General features: G+C 40.9%; 1 long non-coding RNA gene across 4 annotated transcripts in view; it reads right to left on the minus strand.

The window, feature by feature from the left end:
• The window catches only part of LOC129643888 (uncharacterized), a 108,455-nt gene extending 103,818 nt beyond the window's left edge, over positions 1-4,637 (minus strand). For 2 of the 4 annotated variants that reach the window (XR_008710585.1, XR_008710582.1), the window contains exon 1: positions 4,501-4,637. This is a non-coding gene — a long non-coding RNA (uncharacterized LOC129643888). The remainder of the gene's footprint in view (positions 1-4,500) is intronic. The other 2 variants (XR_008710584.1, XR_008710583.1) reach the window with 1 other exon arrangement.
• Positions 4,638-6,000: the final 1,363 nt, after the last annotated feature.

Here is a 6,000-nt window from a genome sequence, read left to right on the forward strand (position 1 = left end):
CCTCTAGCCAGGTACATCAGCAAAGAACACTACAGCTAGTGACAGACTGCTGCTTGAGGGAGCCGCTTAGGCCTCTCCTTCACACCCAGTTCCACAGAGGCAGTGAAGGTCTCCAAAGCTTGGGGAAACTGTCCAACAATATAATTATTGCCACTGTGCATGGGCTCTCTGCTTGAAACATTTACCATTATTTGCTACCCTGCTACCTTCAAACTCATTCAATTTTCAAGAGCCAAAAGAATCACTGATGGGGTCCTGCAGTCAGCCTCCAGGGCCTCGTCTCCCCAGGTCAAGCTGCTCATTGGTGACTGGCAGATAGGCCCTGGATGGCCTTTAATCTAGTCCCAACTGCACAGGATTTAGAAGAAATTCTTTGAAGTTTCTGGCATTTGTATGGTTTCCTTCCCTAGCTTCCTACTGGAAGATTTAGGGTTTTACATATTTTAAAATTTTCTAGGTCATTTTGGATGGGACTGGGAGGCAGGTGGTTCAAATATGTGCTCTCAGCCTCCCATATTTCCTCTGAAATATAGTAAGATGTCTTTCACTTTTAGCCTTGTGGGGATTGTGGAAAAAATTCTGTATGTCATGCCGCAGTCTATGGGGTCTCAAAGAATCAGAAACAACTGAGTGACTGAACTGAACTGAGGAGAAAATAGCATGTATTATTAATAGTAAAGTATTTAATAGGGGCTTTCCAGGTGGCACTAGTTGTAAAGAACCTGTCTGCCAACGAGGAGATTAAGAGACATGGGTTCGATCCCTGGGTTGAGAATGTTCCCTAGAGGAGGGGATGGCAACTCACCCCAGTATTCTTGCCTGGAGAATCCCATGGACAGAGGAGCCTAGCCAACTACACTTCCATAGGGTCTCACAGAGTCGGACACAACTGAAGTGACTTACCCCACATTTATTAATATTGGCAATATGTATTCATTTATTCACATTTGTTTATTATATATTTCACTCCAGTCTTTTCTTTTTGCTGGGCATTTCCTGAAATATAATTGGGATCTTGTTGTATATCAAATTTTATATTATCTGTAAGACTTTTTATTGTACTATGGGTATTTCTCCATGTTACTGATAATTTTTATTTTATATATGTGTTATAATCCATTATTTATTTGTTATATGTGTGTGCATATCTGTATTTGTTTACATAGACAAAGGAAAGAAGGCAATGGCACCCCACTCCAGTACTCTTGCCTGGAAAATCCCATGGATGGAAGAGCTTGGTAGGCTGTAGTCCATGGGGTCGCTAAGAGTCGGACACGACTGAGCGACTTCACTTTCACTTTTCACTTTCATGCATTGGAGAAGGAAATGGAAACCCACTCCAGTATTCTTGCCTGGAGAATCCCAGGGATGGGGGAGCCTGGTGGGCTGCCGTCTATGGGGTCGCACAGAGTTGGACACGACTGGAGCGACTTAGCAGCAGCAGCAGACAAAGGAAAAACTGGAAAGACAAACACTAAACTAAATGGTTAAGGGTGTGGATCTTATGTAGAAGAGGAAGAATATAACTCTACTTCATAAACTTCAATATTGTTTAAATTGTTACCACAAAATACTTTTTAAAATAAAAAAGTAATTTTTTTCTCAAATTTCTTAATTCAATGAATATATCATATTTTATTACCCATTTTATTATGTTGCTATTTAGGTGGTTTCTATTCTTCTTATAATGTAAATGGCTTTGTTCCTAAAGCTTCATACATACATACATAACCCTTAGGATTTATTCCTAGAAGTAGAATTACTCCATAAGAACACTTTACAAGCCTAATACTTAATCATTTACCAAAATATTGTTTCACTTTCTACTTAACAAGTAGAACATAAAATTACTCTGTTTAAGTTATAATGAGGTTTGGCAGTTTAAAAAACTAACAATGGCGTTAAAAAAAGTCACTGTAATAGTCACTTCAAAAATATTAAAACTTAAAATATGCCCCAAAATTAAATTTGCCCTAATAGCGGCTGAAATACCTAAGATTAACAAAATATTTCATATGTAAGACCCAGAAAACCCTTTATTTTGTTAAGCCCAGAGGTAGGAATATAGGATGATACGGTGAATCATGAAATCATTAGGCATTCAGCTGCTCTGTATGTTTCACTGGGGCTTCACATGGGGGTCATAATAATTGCTGGAGCTCTAGCCGCATGCATGCCCATTCCAGACAGCATAAAAGACAAAGGGAGACACTGAAAGAGGAATAATTACTATTTTCCAAAGGGACCCTATTTGGAAGTCCAGCAATGATTTGAATGGCTTTATCTTAGCCATACAATAGACAGACATTAAACAAATAATACAGCTGTGCTCAGTTGTGTCTGACTCTTGCAACTCCATGGACTGTAGCCTACCAGGCTCTTCTGTCCATGGAATTTTTCAGGCAAGAATACTGGAGTGGGTTGCCATTTCCTACTCCAGGGGAATCTTTCTGACCCAGAGATCGAACCCACGTCTCTTATGGCTCCTGCATTGTCAGGTGGATACTTTACCGGGGCACCACCTGGGAAGCCCGTCTTAGCCATAAGGCCACAGTTAACTACAACCGAAAAATATATCCTTCTGTTAGAGCACATTACTGCCTCAAATGAAATCAGGATTATGCTACTGAGTAAAAAGTGGAGATGGACAATGTATAGAAAATTGGCAGGCTCTACTGTACCACTATATCCTGTCCCTTCTGTCAAAAAGAGACATTTTCTCTGATCAACCTGAAACCTTGAATAGAGCATGTTATACCCCATAGCCCTGTTCAGTGTTACTATGAGGAACTGAGTGTTGAGGCAGTGAAGGAAAACATGGCCTTCCAGCCCACCCCCTCCTCTAAAGCCAGCAAGGCAGTGACAGCATGCATGATTTAGTGTGGGCTGGGGGAGATAGTTGTCCAGGAGCTTGAGACAGTGCCAAGCACCAGAGAGCAGCGAGAGCACCACAGCATGGTTTGGAGGAGTACTGAAGAGCATGGTGAAGAGGCAGGCTGCAGTGTGCACTGACACTAATCTGATTTGAGGTTCAAACTCTGTGTCACCAAACGTACAACTGAAACTGTCCCTGAAGGAAAAGAAGACCTCATCCTGTTCTTACAAGAATGGAGGAGAGCCAATAGGCATATGTGTGGATCAAATCAGGAACTCCTCCCCCGTCCCACTCCCCACCCCAAACACATACACAAACAAGCATTTTTAAGCCATCAGGGTACCAAATTATTGTTTTCCCTACAATCTGTGACTTTTGTTGGGTCTCTCTGTGCTCTTCCACTCTCCTTTCACCTTGTTCTCCCTGCTATTTTGCCCCCTACCCCCTTATTAGGCCAACTTGTGTACTCTCTTTATTACAGTATCATTTATTTTTACCCTAAGAAGAATGTAATTTTGATAGGAAAGAGAGTTCTCATTTGACAGTCAAATGATATAATTTTGTGACTATTTAAAGCAAGTCATTTAACCTCTCTGAACCTTAATTCCCACATCTGTGAAACTGATGACTACTTACATATTTCCCAGGCTTGCTGAGTAAAGCAATTATAAAACACTCAGCAATGTAAAAAAAAAAAAAATATATATATATATATATATATACACACACAAAGGTTCATTCCTTAGTCTTGTTTACCACACTTCAGAACTTTGCTGTAAAGAAAACTACCAATTCTTGCTTTGAGCATTATGGGAGCTGCAGACTGGGGGATCCTAGGAAAGATCCCAACACAGAACTAGCCCTGGAGAGGACACAGTTTTGGAGGCTTTGCTGGTCTCACAAGAAGGGTGGAAGTCTACAAAAACTTGTTTCTTCTAAGAAAGGAAGACAAGAAAATGAGGGAATAAGAGCCGTGGCTTGGAGGATCGGACCACTGGGAGGACAGGGTGGCAGATGTTCTATCTCGAAACATATTTGAGCTGGCCTCAGCGTGGGGAAGGACAGCCTGTGATGTTGTGCTGAGACAAGAGCCTAAACAGGATCAAATGACTTGCAATAACCTTAGAACTCATTTCCTGTATGAGGAATAACCATGTAAGGCCAAACCCTTATAACCGGTTAAGCCACCTAACCTTATAAGGCTAAATGAAAAAAGTTGAAATCAAATCTGTACATCTATGATCACAGTTTCATGTACTGGGGATTTTTATCATTTTTATTATTTTTTTCTATATTCCAAGTTTTCTATAATTAGTATATTTTTATATAATCAGAAAAAATGAATTAAAAACCATTTTATATTGGAAGCAATAATAGCCTCAAATATAGAATTGGTAATATAATTATGGTAATTTCAGAATTATTTAAAAAGATAAAGTACATAAAAAACAATATAAAATTTGACTATGCTATAATAAACATAACCAAAAAAAGCAAATGCAGTGTAATTAAAACTAAAGCAAAATAGAAGGGACTATACAAAAACATGAAAATTTTTTGTCACCAGCAAAGACCATTAATAATTCCGAGGGAATCAGAATCCGCGTAATAAAATAAAGCCTAACCTTCTTGTCCTTTGTGATTAACCCAGTTTCACTTGCTCAAAGGGTGTTCCATGCAGTGGCCTCAAACAGGCACTTCAGACCAGAGCTCCTCCTGAAAAATGGCTGAGCCTGACGCAGCTTGGGCAGTGCGCAGAGACGCAGCGAACGACGGCTGGATCCAAGATGGCGGCAGCTGGCCATGCGCAGAGAGGCTGCAACCCGCGCTGCGATCTGAGCGAAATCCAGGAGCAGCGCAGCTGCGCCCCTCCCCAAGAACTCTCCCGAGAACATCCCTGCAAGAAGATCTCTGTAAAGCAGCCACACCCACTAGGGTGAGCACTCCTACCTCCAAGTGAGAAACTTCTCTGCATCTGAGCCAAACTCAGTCCCATTCTATTGGCTCAAACAACACTGGAGAGAAGAATCCTTGTTGGGGACCCATATGGAAAGGTTTGGTAATATTTTCTGAAGGTCTTTTAAAAGTAAGAGCCATTTTAATTTTTTTTTTTTTCTAAATTTAAGCACTCAAGATTGTTTTATTACTTTAAAACTTAAGTATGGTACAAATGATACAACCTTTTTTTTTTTTTTTTTTTTTTTTGTCAGGATTCCTGGGGACTGAGGGCAGCTAGCTATGAACAAAACTATAACAAACTATAAATCCAGAATAATATCACTCACCCAGCATGCTGTGACGCTGGAGACGTGGGAGTTACCAATAGCGTCTACCAAGAGGAAGGAGTTTGAGATCAAGGATGGAGGTGCAGGGGGTTCCCACTTTTTTTTTTAATTCATAAGGATGAGATGGGCTGTGTGATCTAGGAATGTGGGCTGTGTCTTATGAGGTTGGGAGTTTCATGTTCTCCCATGTATTTTCTTTTTGTAATCCCCAAGACTTTAATAAAATCGGGTTCAAACAAACTAGCCTCTTTTCTGCTTAAGCAAAAAAGATCTCTGTGGCCATTCTTGGGGACAGCCATGCTCCATGACTAGAGTATAACAGAAAGAGAAACTGCAAGATGACTCTCCTGGAAGTGGAGGCAGGCGCTCTTGACTCAGCTTTTCCTGGGAGTATCCCCCTAAGTGAGGATCTGGAAGCTTCAGTGCTTTATTTTTGCTCTGGTTGCAGGCATTTGCCATCAGCTGTCAGGCAGCTTGGAGGAACACGGAAAACAGAAAGCTAAGAGCCTCTGAACAGCATACCTGTGACTGTGGTCTGAAGTTGCTAACTGCAGCCACTAATTGACTAGCATTGCTTAGTGGTCTCCAGTTGTGTTCACTCTCAAAATGACACCCAAGCTGTTCAACCTCCTTTTCAAACCCCACTCCTGCATGATAAGGTGGAAGATTCTGTATCTCAATGTCATTCTCAGAGATGATTTTTTTCAACCCCAGAACCAATTGTTCTCTAAATTGCCACCTCTTAATTAGCTCTTTCATTCACCCCAAACTCCATTCCTCATTCCATTGCCTGACTTGCTTCATGATCTTTTCCAGATTGGGCTTCCCAGGTGGCGTTAG

This window comes from Bubalus kerabau, chromosome 2, assembly GCF_029407905.1.
Source record: "Bubalus kerabau isolate K-KA32 ecotype Philippines breed swamp buffalo chromosome 2, PCC_UOA_SB_1v2, whole genome shotgun sequence".
In the NCBI taxonomy this organism is placed as follows: Eukaryota; Metazoa; Chordata; class Mammalia; order Artiodactyla; family Bovidae; genus Bubalus; species Bubalus kerabau.